Raw genomic sequence first — 15,944 nt, 5'->3', positions numbered from 1 at the left:
CCCTGGCATGTCTGTCTCCCTGGCTTCAAAGAGAAAAGGCTTAAGCAGGCTTGCGTACCTAAAGCAGACATCAAAAGCCTCCTGCCCACTGCCAGCCAGATGAGACCACAGTAAGTGTAAGTGAAGTTGAATGCGCAATTCAATTTCCCTTGAAATGTACCTGTCAGCCGGAAGGAAAAGATTAGAGAGTGGAGCATCCGTCTGGCTGGCCAACTGCATGGGTGCCCTCCTCCCAGCACCCACTTGCTGCTCCTCAGCAGTCCACTGAAAGTGCTTCATCCTTGGGCTAGCTGCCTGCCCAGGGACTCAGGATAGGAGGAAGGAATCTTGCCCTGGTGGGGGTGGAGGGACAAAAAGATGCCCTCCATAGCTCAACTACTGAATGCAAACTGAGAGGGACTGGGAAGATAGCCCAGCCCTACAGGTATGAGGTATTGAGTTCAGTCCTTAGAACAAATCTTTAAAATAATGTAAAGATGTCCGTCATGGTGGGCACACTTGTAATCCTGGTGCTGAGGGTGCAGAAGAGGACAGTTCTATGGGGCTTCACTGGCCAGCGAGGCTGGCAGACAACTTGATGAGGTCCAGGCAAGCATGAGAGACTGTCTGTCTCAGGGAGAGAGAGAGAGAGGTGGGCTCCTGAGGACCTGCAATTGAGGATGTCCTTGGGCCTGCAAACACACATATACCAAACACATGTGTGCACACATATGCATCCTTACAAAATAACACACATGTGTTCATACACATCATATCCTCACACACATATAACATATGTTGGCACACATACATATTACACATTTATACAACTAGAACGTGTATTGGAAGCAATTTGCTTCTTCCTAGAGACAGCGGGAAAGGATACAGCCCCTATCTCCAATCAGGGATGCCGGAGTCTGGTAGGAAGGATCCAGTCCCAATTCCAGGAATTTGTAGTTTTCTGGAAAGGGCACATACAGCCCATTTAAGAGGGGAGGTCCTTGTTATAATGGGGCAGAGATGATGCTGTTGACAAGGAGCTCCTAACTCAAATAAGCATCCAGTCTGATGGAGGAGGCAGCTCACTTTGAACCCCTCAGTCTGATGTCCATTCTGCTAACATACAATAAGCAGCATAAGCCCTCTAGAGCTGGGCACAAACCTGAACCAGACTTCCTAAACCATGGTCTCGTGGACCTCATCTGCCCCTGACCATCTCCTCGTCACATGCTGAAGTCCTGAGCACGAGGTCTTGGTCCCAGTCAAACAGTCAGCCAACAAGCATTCTGCCTTGATGAACGGAGCACACAGGTCTGAGTCCTGTGCACATACAGAGAGGCAGGGGTGGGTGTCAAGCTTCTACTCCAGAGGATAGAGCTGGCATCACATAGAGGGGTGGATAGATAAAAGACTGCCAAGCCCTAACACAGGTTCCTCATTCTGTACCCTGGGGTGGGGCCAAGCTGGTACATTAATGCATGCTAGACTAGACTATGCCTTTGAGAGCCACAGTTTAAAATGGGTCAGCAAATTAAATTAATATTCCCAGTGCTCTGGCTCCTCCCAGTAATAAAATTACAAGTCTGTTCCTTTTGCCATGAGACTGAGTAGGACATATGATCCTGCCCCACTTCGTATGACTACTGAGCTTACTCTGCAGACTCCATACTGAAAACCAGCAAGATCAGTAGACAATAATCAATATCCTATCCTGAGATTGTGAGGCACATGAAGGGGCATCCATGCCAGTCAGAGGCCTTGATGGAAGCTGTCTTTAGCTGGACCACTTGGACTTCTGCTGTCTGATGTGGAAGAACATGCTTTGGAGAGTTGCTGGCCCCAGAATGAGGGTCATGGGCTCAGATCTGAAGCCAACTTATTGCTTCAAACGGAGCTGCCTCCCAACCCGAAACCTATGCTTGAGAATAGTGTTTGTAGTTCTAAGTCTTGAAGACCTGGGGATTATTTGTTGTTGTTCTATGGCATTATCATAGCAGAAACCTGTCAGATACATGGGTTTTGCAGGACATGCCAAGGAATTGATCTCTACAGATAGGAGCTAAATATAAAATAGATCCATCTGGGCAAAAACTGGAGACAAGGAGGCTAGGTGGGAGACTGTTGCTGCATGAGATAAATAACAATCACCTGGACAGCACCGACACGGACCCATTCACACAGAACAGGAATACCACACATTCCATGCTCTCCTCAGAAGGACCATCACAGGGCAAGAGCAAAAGAACACACAACTACCCCAGCACCCACTGCCTCACCTGACTCAGGCCCTGTTGGGGTGCAGTCCTGGGCAAGCTGTCCCCGGGAGAGCAGCATAAGGGCTGCAGGGTGAAAGGGGTGTTGGAGGCTGAGAAGCAATTTGTGTCTTTCTCTGATGTGTTTGATTCTAAGCCAGCCATAGATGAGCTTCGCCCACAACTGGTGGTCTTTTAATTTAATTGTGTGGTGCTGGGCCGGTTCCCCCTCTCTAGCAAATACATCAAAATTGTCACATCGTAAATAAACAGCCCTCTTCTCCTACGCAACACCCACCATCCCCATCGCTGACATGCAAGCCCAGCTGCAGCTGCTGCAGGAGGGAAGGAAGGCTGCAAGGGGCTGGGTTCCTGAAAACAGCAGGGGCTAGGTCCCTGAGGACAGCAGGGGCTGGGTCCCTGAGGACAGCGGGGGCTAGGTCCCTGAGGACAGCAGGGGCTAGGTCCCTGAGGACAGCGGGGCTGGGTCCCTGAGGACAGCAAGAACTGGGAGAGCTTCACAGCCAGCTGGGTCCCTAAGGAGGATCAGGAACCTCTCTGAAGCTTTTTTGTTTGAAACTGAGTCTTAACCTGAGTCAAGCTAAATCATAGCTTCGCCCTGGACTAAAAAGTGTGAAAGTATTTGAGGAAATACAGAGCACTGCCAGGTGTAGCCTCAAGCCTTCAGCAAGCTCCCTCTCTATGTGATCTCGGGAAAATTTACTTAAGCACTCTCTCCCTTGACAACCTGATCAGTGAAATAGTAAGAATAAGGGAGACCTGCTCCACACTGTTCTAAAATAAATAAAAGGTCTGTAACAGAGAAGTGGGGCGTAGTTAGTTATGTTTCAGACGGGAGGAAAGAGGCTTGGGTATCCGTCCCTCAGTTCTCAGTCTCCTGATCAACAGGAGGAGGAGCAGTCCCATTGGAGATCTGACAGACAAGAATTATTAGTTGTGTTGTCTCTCTGGGAAAGCACCCCTTTCTGTGAGATTGATTGCCCCCACCCCTACCCAGATACATGGGAATAGTAAGGGGCTCGACCGGAACTGATAGCTCTCCGCTGATAATGATTGGCCATGAGTAGGGGAGGCCACTCACCACAGCTGCACGTTCACAGGGCAGGAAAGGGCCAGCAGTCTTTTGACTGGGCACAGGAGGCAATGGTAAATCAAGACCGGACCAAAAATTCCTTCAAGAAATGGCAATGACTCAGCTTGTGCTGCCTGTGTGCCAGGAGCAGAGCTGTGAAGAAAGTGTACTATGACCCTCCTTCCTCAGATCATTCATTCTATGTGCTGTGGCACAAAGCCTATGGCTCAGGCTTTCTGGCCTTGGATGCACCGTCTTTCTGAGTTTTGTCAATAGATCACTGAACAGCTTCCCTAGCCCAGGCCCCGCTCTTGGGGTAGCCAGGCCTGCTTTGGCACTTCAGTGTGAGAGCCAAATACCTCCTGGCTTCCAACAGGCCTCCTTAAGGGCTAGGTTACGTTTCATGCTGTTTCAGTTATTTGACAGAGACTTCTGGCTGCCTACCTTTTTCATTGGTAGCAGAAACTCTCCGTTCTGACAGAACCTCCAGAGCCAATCAGATGCCCCAGCCTCCCTTGCAGCTCAGTTTTGGCCAGCAGTGTGGGAGACCTGAGTCTGGCACGTGCTCTTAGAGCAGGTGGCAAGGTGGCTGTCCAGCTCCCTGCTGCCTTTCTTCCTTCCTGCTGGTAGAAGGCCAGACCCTGGTGGACAGTGCTGAGTCCTAGTGACCACACTATGAAGGGCAACAACCTAGGGAATAGTGAAACAAGCACCCCAGGGCACCTGTTACACAGGACTGCTGGTGAGCAGCCTGTGGTCCTAAGAAGAAAACAACCTTGGATCTTGTTGAAGCCACTGTCACTTTGACTTTGGATTCCAGTGATAATGTGATCTGCCACCTGCAGCACCACAGCCTGTCACTGCAGCTCAGCTGTGAGGCGATAAAAAAGAACATGAAAGTGGGGGTGGGGCTTGGTGGCAGAGTAAGTTGCCTAGCATGTGGGAGATCCTGAGTTCCACACACCCCCAGCTTCCTCTTCCTAAATTAAAACAATAAATTAGGAATAAAGACAAGTCTGTGGAGACTTCAAGATGCCTTTCTTGGGAGGTGAAAGGCCCACTGGCCCAGCTGCTGCCCTGTGTGACCTAGGATGTTAGCCTATATGGTGGGAAGAAGGTGTAGAACTTAATCTAGGGCACACATGACCTGCAGGAAGAGGTGTCCACGGCCCAGGAGGGATTTGAGGTTTGTAGGTGTATACTTCAGGGCCATTTCTTTAAGGAGTTGAACCACAGTTCTAGGCACAATGGTAAGCAAGCCACCGGGAGAGGAAGTGGTTGTTGGACAGATGCTTGGGTAAACCTGTATCACAACCCTTCTCACAGCACTATTGTGGTGAAGGGCAAGGCAGTGAGTTAATACAGAGATTATTTGAAATTGGGTGAGATGGCACAGGGAGAGCCTGGACCAGGAGTTCAGGGTCATCCTCAGCTACATAGTGTGTTCAAGACCAGCCTGGGCTACATGAGAGCTTGTTACAAACAAACAAACAAACAAAAAGTGTTTGCCTGAGGGGCCCTTAGTATTTAAATTCAGACTTAGATTGTATGGAGTGTTTGCAGGTAAATGGTAGAAGGAAGACAAGGCAGAGAAGAAGAAAAGAAGATAAAGCAGGAGCAAAGGTCCTGTGGCAGGAATAAGTGTAATGTGATTGAAGGCAGGTGCCATAGAAATTTGTCATTGTCCAGCTTCCAAACTCCCTTCTTCTTTTTGAAGACCACCCCCTTTTTTGTATCATGAAAACTGAACAAATCTGGCAATATATTTCTAGTTTCCCTTGCAGCTAGGGTGCAAGCACCTAGCCTGTTTCTAGCCTCCCTTGCTGCTAGGGTGAATGCAAGCACCTGGCCTAGACACTGACTGTCACACAAGGTGTTCTGTGTTCTCTCTCTCTCTCTCTCTCTCTCTCTCTCTCTCTCTCTCTCTCTCTCTCTCTCTCTCTCTCTCTCTCCTGCCCTACCTCACAACATACATGTAAGGCTGCTGTTTTGTCCCTTAGAACTGTCTCTCCAAGCACCCTGAGAAAAGACTGCTTTGTTATGCAAACCCCTGCTTTATCCAGAGCTGAGTGGGTACACAGAGCCCCTCCTTGCCCTCTAAAAACCTGCCTCACAGCCTCAAACACATAAGTACGCCATCATCAAATGAAACTCTGCACCTGCCACCAAGGCTCTTCAGGGACCCAGCGTCTGCTCTCTTAAGCAGAACTCCACTCAATTCTGCCGACCTCCACTTAGCTTCTTAGAAATCTGCTCTGGGCTTTGTAGTCATCCCAATATTGATGTACGGAAACTAATTTTGTTCCATATAACCCCATTTTGTTTTTATAGCAACTTGCTTGGCTACATGGAATTCAGTCTCTTTCCTTGGAACTGGGCTTAGCTGTGTCAAACCTTTGGTGAGTTTATAGAGCTCTAGATTCACAGAACTCTGCTCTACTACCAAGAACCCTGCTGTATGAGGGCCACCTGGGTGATCTGAGACAACTCAGCAGCATTAGGCAACACTTTTAGCAGAACTCTTTTCTGTGACTTAACAGAGTATAATAGTCACATCTATGTCTAAAAAGGTTGTATAGAGGAGAATCCAGTGTCACTGACTGGGAAATTAGAACCCTGTGTTTATAGACACACAGAAACCTCAGGGCTTGCCCTAAAATCATCTTTGTTTTTTCTGCAGGATTCTTGATTTCTTCCACAAAACCTAACATCTTGGCTGTGCCTTCTCTGAGGACCTGGCACCTGTCCACACCTTAGTAGGATGCAGTGAGAACAAGCAGCCCACAAAACCTCCTCAAACCATCCTCCACTTAGGTGAGGATAAGAGGATTTGAACCCTGCAGCCCTGACAAATCAATACCAGAAACCCTCAGCACCACCCAGGAAGAATTCAAGGCCCAGCTTCAGAGTATGGAAGAAGCTTTGGTCAAGCCCTCAAGAAGGGAACTAATCTTACCCTTCCCCCATGCTGGCCCTGGTCGCCCGAGCACAAATCTACTTGGACAGAAATAATCAGTCGAATTAATTTAGCTTTAAATAGAAGCACTGAGAATGCTTCCACAAAATCTTCTCAGAGGAGAGCTAAGCAGAATTAATGATGGCACAATATCAGGGAAAAATGTTATTTATTAAGGCCTAATCATTCCAGAGAAAGGGGAGGTAGCCCATAGAATAACATGGAAATCAGCTAGCAGAGCCCCACACACAACCCAGCCTTCTGTGGTCAACCAAGGAGCCCAGGCAGGGTCCTGATATCCAAACCTGGAATATTCACCAATCTGCAGAACACACAGGGACCAAAATGCATCCCCCAGCAGGACTCACAGTCACACATCTATCTCTTCCACTTGGGATGAATGTATGGTGGCCCCTTTGCTGATCAGACTCTGTATTGCAACCATGCAAAAGGTTGTCATAGCACAGAGGCCTCTTACAAGGAATACCCACCTCTGTTCCTCTTCAAGGTTCCTTGATAATTTATTGTTTCAACTAATATTTATCAAACACCTACAACTAAGAGCCACATCTGTCTCCATGTTGGGGAGAAAGCAATGGATAATAAGCAGTGGATGAACAAGGTGGAGTGACATGTGTCGTCCTACACTGAGGAAGACTGAGCCACACAAACCAGTGTGCAATGTTAGCCTTCCTGGCTTGCTGTGAGTGTGGCAGCCTCTGCTCAGGCAGCTGAATGGTTGCTGCTTACCAGCTCTGCCTTAGTCTCTCTCGAGCTGACACAACAAGGTGCCACAGACCAGGTGACTTCAATGCCAAGATGTTTTTGTTTTACAGGAAGTTAGAGATCCAGCATCAGTCCAGTTGCGATCTTGTGAGTATGTTCCTAACCTAAAAATGGCTGCCCTTTCCCTGTGTGTGCTGACATGTCTTTGCCTTACTGTATGTACAAAGAAGAAAAAGAAAGGCCAGGAAAGATTGGGAAGGGAAAAGAAAGAAAGGCAGATAGAGGAGAAGGAGAGAGAGAGAGAGAGAGAGAGAGAGAGAGAGAGAGAGAGAGAGAGAGAGAGAGAGAGAGAGACTGAGACTACTGGTTGTTCTACTGTGACATTTATTCTATGGGATTATTGCCCCACTCTATGACATCCTAGCCTCAGTCATACTCCAATTGCTCCATCTCCAATGCAGTCACACTGAGCCTGGAGCTTTTGGCCTTGAAGAATCTAGGAAGACAAAAAACAATTCAATCTTCCTGCCCACAGCAGCTCCTCAGTCTTGAACCGTCCATCCACAGTGCCTGGATGCTGCCCCTCAGGTACCTTCTGAGACACCAGCTCCAGATTGTGCTTCTCATTCTGACAAAGGGAGGCTGAAGTCTGAAGTAGAATTGGAATTAGCAACACAGGTCACCTCTTTTGTTCCTGACAGTGGGTCTTGTCTCTTGCTTGTTTAGCTTACACTAGACAAGCAGTTCTCAACCCCTTTGGGGAATCACATGACCCCTTTAACAAGGGTCACCCAAGACCATGGGAAAAACTCAGATATTTACATTACAATTCATAGCAGTAGCAAATTTACAGTTATGAAGTAGAAACAAAAATAAGTTTATGGTTGGGAGTCACCACAACATGAAGAACAGTATTTGAAAGGTTGAGAAACCATGGCTCTAGACTGAATTGGGAACTCTTTAGTGTTAGAGAATTCTGGGTCTTCAGTGTTAGAGAATTCTCCCAAGGTTAAAGAGACCTCTCTGATCATAGTACTTAATCAAAGGTGGAGAAAGCCTGGCTTCTAAGGAGGCTTTGTTCCCAATCTGGGATCACAGAAGATCAAATATGGTCCACCCACACTGAAACATCATGGTCAACATGTATATAGCTTATATCACAAATGGGCTCTGCAAGCCAGTCTGAGTGTGGCAGAAGGAATCCAGCTCAGGCCTCCAGACTCAGTCTCAGTCTCTGATTACTCACAGTGCCCCAGGAATGACCTGTGGCATGCTGGTCTATCCTCTAATGACTTTGATATCCTGAGAAGCGCCCTTACTCCAGGACTCCATTTTCACACTCGAGTGTTTTTATTTCAACCTTCTAGAGGGAAGAAACCTTCTGGAATAACCTTCATCAACCCTAAAATCAGCCAAGAAGGCCTATTGACTATGAAACTTCCCATTCCTGTTGAGATTTCTGAAATAAAAAAAGGGGGGGGGGAACAAAACTGAGGACACCCTCCCATCTAACCAGACTGTCTTACAGTAATTCTCCCTCTCGGTCAGCCTCCCTCTGCTCTGATTACTTCTGAGGCTCTTCTCCCTGTTCTCACCTGTTCATCCACTGGTTTCATGAACTGGAAATAGTTCACATCCCTCTCCATGTAGATAGACAAGATGCTGTAAAGGTGGCACTGCACCCCTGCTTTGTGGGTGAGTACTTGTAGACCCAGTCAATCCAGACTACAGGGACTGGTTTAAGGATAAAGGATAGGTGGTAGGTTTAATCTAAGACAATTAGAACCTAAGGCTAGACTTCTGTGTTTCTGCAGGAAACTGAGGTGTTTCTGCTAAAGGTTTGTTTAAACAGCTCCACCAGGAGGGCAGTGCTTACTGGAGAAAGGAGAAAACTAGGATGCAGTTATCATAGTTAACTTCCATATTTGATAACACAGATTGGATTGAAAGCCCTTAGGGGTCCACTTAAGGATAAAGCCTTTTCTACATTTTTAAATTCTTTTACTTTATGTGTATGGGTGTTTTTGACTGCATGTATGTTTATGTACCAGGTATGTGTCAGTCTCCTCAGAAGTCAAAAGGAACATTAGATTTTCTGGAACTGGAGTTGCAGATGACTATGGGTGTTGGGATTTGAGCCTGGACCCTCTGGAAGACCAAGCAGCGATTGCTCTTAGCCATTAAGCCATCTCTCTGACCTCTACTTTAATTTTTAAATATGAATTTTTATTTTTATGTATATGCTGTGTAGCAATTTTCTCCAATATAAATAAAGTATTCTGTTTTGGTGGAAGCTCTTTAAGACGCAATATGTTACAAGGCAGAGCTGTAAGTGGGGGAACAGGGTGGGGGAGCGGTTAAATAAAAAGCGGGATGTTCTAAGGGAGCATGTATAAAACTTTCCATCCTGCAGCAAAGCTCCTTAAGACAGCAAGTAAACAACTCAAACTGGCTTCAGGAAGTCCCTGAAATTGACTAAATATGCTAGGCTCCTCCCTCCAAACATATATAGAAGCAGTAAGGACTGCTGACTCTCACACAAGCTGAACTGACTGGAAGAATCAAAGACCAACATAGCTGCCAAGAAGAGGCTCAGACCAGCTGAGCCACCTGGAAAGGACACTCTCCAGATTGTTGAGCTGCCTGTAGGCTGTGCAGTGTGTTCTAGATCCCCAGCTTTCAAGAGCTGTCATCATGCTTGGGTGGGTTTTTGGTGTTATGGCTGTCTTTGAGTTATTTCTGCTACTGTAACTCCTCACCCATATTACTATAAGTAACCCCAACAAAACTCATTGGTTCACCAGACTGGATTTTGTGGTATCCTTACTTTGCTGTCATCAGTTCCCTTACTAGGGTGAGTAGACATTTGTTCACAACTCCCAGGAATAGTGGAGAGAGAGAGAGACAGAGACAGAGAGAGAGACACAGAGAGACAGAGAGACAGAGAGAAAGAGAGACAGAGTTCACAGAGGTCAGAATAGGATGTAGAGTCCCCTGAAGCTGGAACAAACCACCAAAGATGGGTGCTGGGAACCTAACTTAGGTCCTCTTGAAGAGCAGAAAGTGCTCTCTATCTACTGAGCCATCTGTCCAGCTCTGCTCTTCTTTAGATTTTATAATTATGATCCTTACCCTGTGAATAGGTGGTACAGAGCCCATGTTCTATATCCTATCAGCCAGACAAATTGTTAATAGCAGTTACAGAGTGTTCTCTGGTTGTTGGGCACCCCAATGCATCAGATGATTTTACCAAAGCCCCTCTAGTGGATCTTGTCCACTGTGCAGATAAGAAAACTAAGCCTCAGAAAAAGGATGTGCTGAGCTGGCAAGTACTAAGGCCAGCACTCCAGCCATCCTGTTGGCAGCTGAGCATGCCTTCATGGGTACTGTGTAAAGCAGAATGGAGGTCCTTGCTGGCCTGGGTTGGGGAAGGGGAGGATTAGAGTCTCCAGTCTGATCCCTGATCCCTTTTCTTAGGAACTTGTTCCTCTGCAGATCCTTAGCCCCCTACAGATCCTCAGTTTACCTCAAATTACCTAGTCACCAGCCACTATATCCAGGAGTCAACCTCTCTCTGCCTGGAGATGTAACAAATGGCTCCAATTATCCCCTCTGAGCTTGGGTTTAATGCAATGTTTTATTAATGGTGACTATTAGAGCAAAGCAGAGAGCCCACTGTGAGCGGCAGCCTACCTCTCTCCAGAAGGTTCTCTGCTTGCAGAAATGAGAGGCCAAGAGCGAGGTAAGATACCACCTAACCCAGTTCCACCTCGTGGTAATCATATGTCACCCTTCCACACCCTAACCTCTGGGGGAGTGAATGCCACTCTCGCCTGGCATGTTCTACCCATTGCTAATGCTTGGTTGCTTCCCTGACTGACAAATTAGGGGTTTGAACCAAATGTGGGAGAGAAAGGGGGTGATGGCAGCTGCCCACCCTGCAATTAAGAGGTGGGTGAGAGAAGGGAGGGGCTCCCCAAATACCTTTTCTCTCCTTGCTATGACTGTTTCAAGAGAAGGGACAGATGACTGCTAACCCCAGGTGAGTTACCTATTCAGCTATCTTCGGAGGTATCCCACTGGTTCAAGGCTGACTTCTCACTCAGCTCTCAGACTGGCCATCCTAAGAGGTGGGCCAGAAAAGTTCCATTAGCCTGGTCAGATGGATAAAACTGAGGGCTGGAGAGCAGCAGTGTCTTATCCCAATTAACAGTAGAAATGGAGGCAGGGCTTAATTCAAGACTTGACTATCTATGGTTCTCCTCCCCCTACACAGACAGAGCTTTATCAGAGGGCTATGGTTAAATTACAGTGAGGAAGGGATGTGAGTGTCTTTTCTCTGCTGCCCAAGTAGACATCAAACCATCAGACACAGGCTGAGCTTGGGAAAGCCTAGGAGAGTGAAAATTTAAGAGATCCTGTGTAATCTACCTATTAGGAGATTCCCTAAATGGCTTCCTCAGGCATGCACAGAGGAGATAGGATATTGCCTTGGTTCTTGTGATCAGACCCTGATCCCACTCCAGACACATTATTTGTACACTGTCTCTGTGTCCTCTGACCAGGCTGCAAGGGAAATGAGGCAGATGCTAGGTGGGAAGAGAGCAGGGGAGAGATGTCTGAGCTATCTGGGAGAGGTGAGGCCCAGAAGCACTTCTAGAAAGAGATGACACCCAAGATGGACCTGAAAGAAAACCAGGAGGTAGCCCAAGCAAAGATGATGGTACTGCGCTAGCCATCATCCTGTCCCCCCCCCCCCCCCAGCAAACACCTTTGATGCCCTCCTGGCATGAGGAGAAGTTCATCTTGGCTCACGGTTTGGAAAGCTGCAGTCTAGGACTGATGGTCTCCATTGCATGTGAGACTGAAGCAAACACATCACAGCTGGGCACATGACAGAGCCAAGCTGCTGACCTTATGAATGTAATCAAAAGAAAAGGGAGATGGGACCGGATGTCTCCCCTCCATTCCCTCCATCCCTACCCCTCTTCCCCCTCCCCATCACCAGCACATCCCCAGAAATCAGGGGAGCTCATGTTCCACCTCTTAAAAGGTTCCACCCTTCCCACCCATAGCATCATGCCGGAGATAAAGCCTTTACCACAACGGTCACGTAAGATCCAACCTTAGCAGCAGATAATTCCAGACTAAGGGAGGCAGGCAGCATCATGGAACTTTGTAAGAAAGAATTAATGAGGCCCACAGTTTAACAAGGAGGCTGGAGAGCCCACACAAAGCTGAATGTGATGGTTTCTAGGGATGGACAGCATCTAGAATGATGACAGAGAGAGACACTTCTCTGGGCATGTCTGTAGAGATTATCTGAATTAAACCAATTGCGATGAGAAGACCTCTGCTACATATGGATGGCATTGTACCATGTGCCAAAGTCTTAGACCAATGTTTCTCAACCTTCCTAATGCTGTGGCCCTTTAATGATTTCATTGTTACCTCCTTTGCTGTTCCAAATCATAATGTAAATGTCTGATATGTGACCGCTGTGGGGGTTATGACCCACAGGTTGAGAACCATGGTCCTAGACGTGGATGGAGGATAGAGGAATGCACCAGCATTCATCTCTTCTCTGTGCTTTACGACTCCAAACACACTGTGACCACTTGTCCAAGCCGTAGCCACAAGGCCCTCCCTGCCAAAACGGGCTGTGCCTCAACTCAGAGCCAAAATAAACTTCTCCTTCCTTAATTTGTTTGTCAAGTATTTTGTCCCAGCAACGAGATGCAGAGCTGGTGTGCTGAGGTTTGAAGGAAGCGGATCCTATGAGACTAACCCAAGAAATCATGGTGGCTTCAAGCAGGGCCATGAGGCCTGGGCTACAGAAAGATCATGCTGGCTCTGTGCAAAGAATGAAGAGAGTCCAGAGGACTGATGTGGCCAGAGGCTGGAGCTGGAAGAGGTCATTGTCATGGTCCAGCACAGAGATAAGAAGGATATCTGGGCTGGGGCTGGGATGTGGGATTGTGTGATGGACCTTCACATGATGTAGAGGAACATCTTATGGAATGTCAGGAAGAGGTGGAGAAGGAACTAGAGAGGCCACCCTAAGTCTCTGACATGAGCAGTGATGTCAGGGCAGCTGGAGGAGAGTGCTCGGGAGGAAGATGAGTGGTCCACATGGAGAAGGAGATTTTGAATATGGGGTCAGATCAAGCTGGGTCTCCTGGCCCATCAAACTGAACCTCTGGGCTGGTGACAGAAAGTGATGAGCAAAGAGGAATTGTATCTTTTCTGGACTATGAAAGCTGCAGTTTCCAGGGTTGGCCCTGGGATGGGACCTCCAGGTGACTAGCCCCGAGAATTAATTTCTTCTGCAACTCCCTTTCTGTCATTCATTGGGTCTCTGAGATATCAAAATATGTTGGATATTGGTGCTAATGCTTTGAATCTGTGTGTCCAGATGCTGAAGGTCCTTGTCCCCAACTGGTTTCTGATCTATCAATAAAGATGTCCGGGGCCAATGGCTGGGCACGGGGCAGGACACTTAAGAGTTGTGTGGGTAGGACACAGAGAGAATCTTTCAGGACTCATAAAGAAGAATGGGATGCAGTAGCAGTAAGAGATAAAGCCACCCAACCATGTGAGACTTCAGGTAAGTGGCCACTGGGGAAGGTTTAGGAGTGCCTAGCCTTTGAATTAGCCAAGGCATTTTAAAAATCAACTGGTGTGTGTGTGTGTGTGTGTGTGTGTGTGTGTGTGTGTGTGTGAAAGAGGGGGGAGGGGAGAGAGAGAGGGAGGGAGGAGGGGAAGGAGAGAGAGAGGGAGGGAGGGAGGGAGAGAGAGAGAGAGAGAGAGAGAGAGAGAGAGAGAGAGAGAGAGACTCATCAGCAGCACAAAGTGGTACAGCCAAAAACTCACAACAAAAACACTCATATATTCAGCTATTAAAAACAATGAATTCATGAAATTCTTAGGTAAATGGATGGAACTAGAAAGTGTCATCCTGAGTGAGGTAACCCAATCACAAAAGAACACACATGGCATGCACTCACTGATAAATGGATGTTAGCCCAACAGCTCAAAATAAACAAGCTACAATTCACAGACCACATGAAGCTCAAGAAGGAGGACTGAAGTGGGGGTGCTTTGGTTCCTCTGAGAAAGGGAACCAAAAGTTCCAAAGTGTGGAGCAGAGACTAAAAGAAAGGCCACCCAGAGACTGCCCTACCTGGGGATTCATCCTATAACAGTCACCAAACCCCGACACTATTATGGACGACAAGAAGTGCATACCAAAAGAAGCCTGTTAAGGTTGTCTCTGGAGGGGCCCTGCCAAAGTCTTACACATACAGAGGCAGATGCTAGCAACCAACCATTGGACTGGGCATGGGATCCCCAATGGAGGGTGGACTGGAGGAGCTGAAGGGGTTTATAGCCCCATAGGAAAAGCAATGAGGTCGGCCACCCACATAAACTATCAACCAAGGGGTACACATGGTTCCAACCAAAAGTGTGGCAGAGGAATGCCTTGTCAGACATCAGTGGGAGGAGACATCCTTGGTCCTGTGAAGGCTCGATAGATGCCCCAACAAAAGGAAATCAAGGGGGAGAAGGTGGGAATGGGTGTGGGGTGGAGGGGCATATACTTGGAGGCAGGGGTGGGAGGAGGGGTTTGGGGTTTTCTGGGAGGGGGAAAACCGGGAAATGTTTTAGCATTTGAAATGTAAATGAAGATTATATTCAATAAAAAAAGAATTTAAAAAAAACCACTTAGTTTTTCCCTTTTTAAAAAGTTGTTAGACATAATATAAATTTGGCTTTCTTGCTGTTATAGTTCTATTAGTTTTTAATCTTAATTTATGTGTAGGAGTTTTTTGGTTTTTGTTTGTTTATTTTTGGTTCTTGTTGGTTGGTTGGTTGGTTGGTTGGTTGGTTGGTTGGTTGGTTGGTTGGTTTGATGGCTTATATATCTGTTTATGCAATGCCACAGGCCCAAAGGCAACACTGGAGTCCTCTAGAACTGGAGTTATAGTCAGTTGTGAGACACCATGTGGGTGCTGGGAATCAACTGTGTCTTCTACAAGAACAGCCAGTACTCTTAAACACTGAGATATCTCTCCAGCCCCTACAGTTTTGTAACTTTCAACACACCAGATTCATGTGTCCACCACTGTAGAACAGAGCATTACCTCAGGCAACTCCCATGTGCTAACCCTTACAGGAAAATCTTCCCTGATTTCCACATCCAGAGAACCACAACCCTGTTCTTAATCACTACTTCTTTGCCATATCTACAATTACCATAGTAATACATGTCAACGTGCAGTGAGAAGTCCTATGTGGCTTTTGTCACTCCAGGATGCCTTTGAGACTCACATAACACATTTTGTGAATAATTTATTTCCTCTCATTGCTAAGGAGGAGGAGTCTTTTATGTGGGTATGCCCTGGTACTTGCCTTTGAAGAACAATACAATTGTTTACAATTTCAGGTGGCATTATATAAAGTTACTATGAACATTCACCTACAGGTCTTTGTCTCAACATAAATTTTCTAGAGCAAGTACCAAGGAGTAATATGGCTGAGGGGAGTGATGTGTGTATTTAATAGGAAGCTGTAAAAACCATTTGCATGCCCACCTACAGAGGATGTAGAGTTTATTCTCTCCATATCTTGGTTAGTACTTGTGTTGTCAGTATTTATGTTAGCCATTCTGATAGATGTATAACAGCATCCATTGTAGCTTTACATTTCCCTAGTAACTAATGATGTAGAGCATCCTTTTGTGTGTTTACTTACATCATGAGTTCCCTTTGGTGAACCACCTGCTTGAGTCTTTTGTCCATTTTTCTGTTAGGTTGTTTCTTTTCTTGAGTCTTGAGAGAGATCTTTGTGTATTCTGGATACAAGTCCTTTCTCATATATGTGATTTGTAAACATTCCCCCCAGGGTAAAGTTTACAGTCTCTTGACAGCCTCATTCC

The sequence above is a fragment of the Apodemus sylvaticus genome, chromosome 10, assembly GCF_947179515.1.
Source record: "Apodemus sylvaticus chromosome 10, mApoSyl1.1, whole genome shotgun sequence".
Lineage (NCBI taxonomy): Eukaryota > Metazoa > Chordata > Mammalia > Rodentia > Muridae > Apodemus > Apodemus sylvaticus.
The sequence above is the reverse complement of the archived record's forward strand: the minus strand, read 5'-3'. Positions refer to the sequence as shown.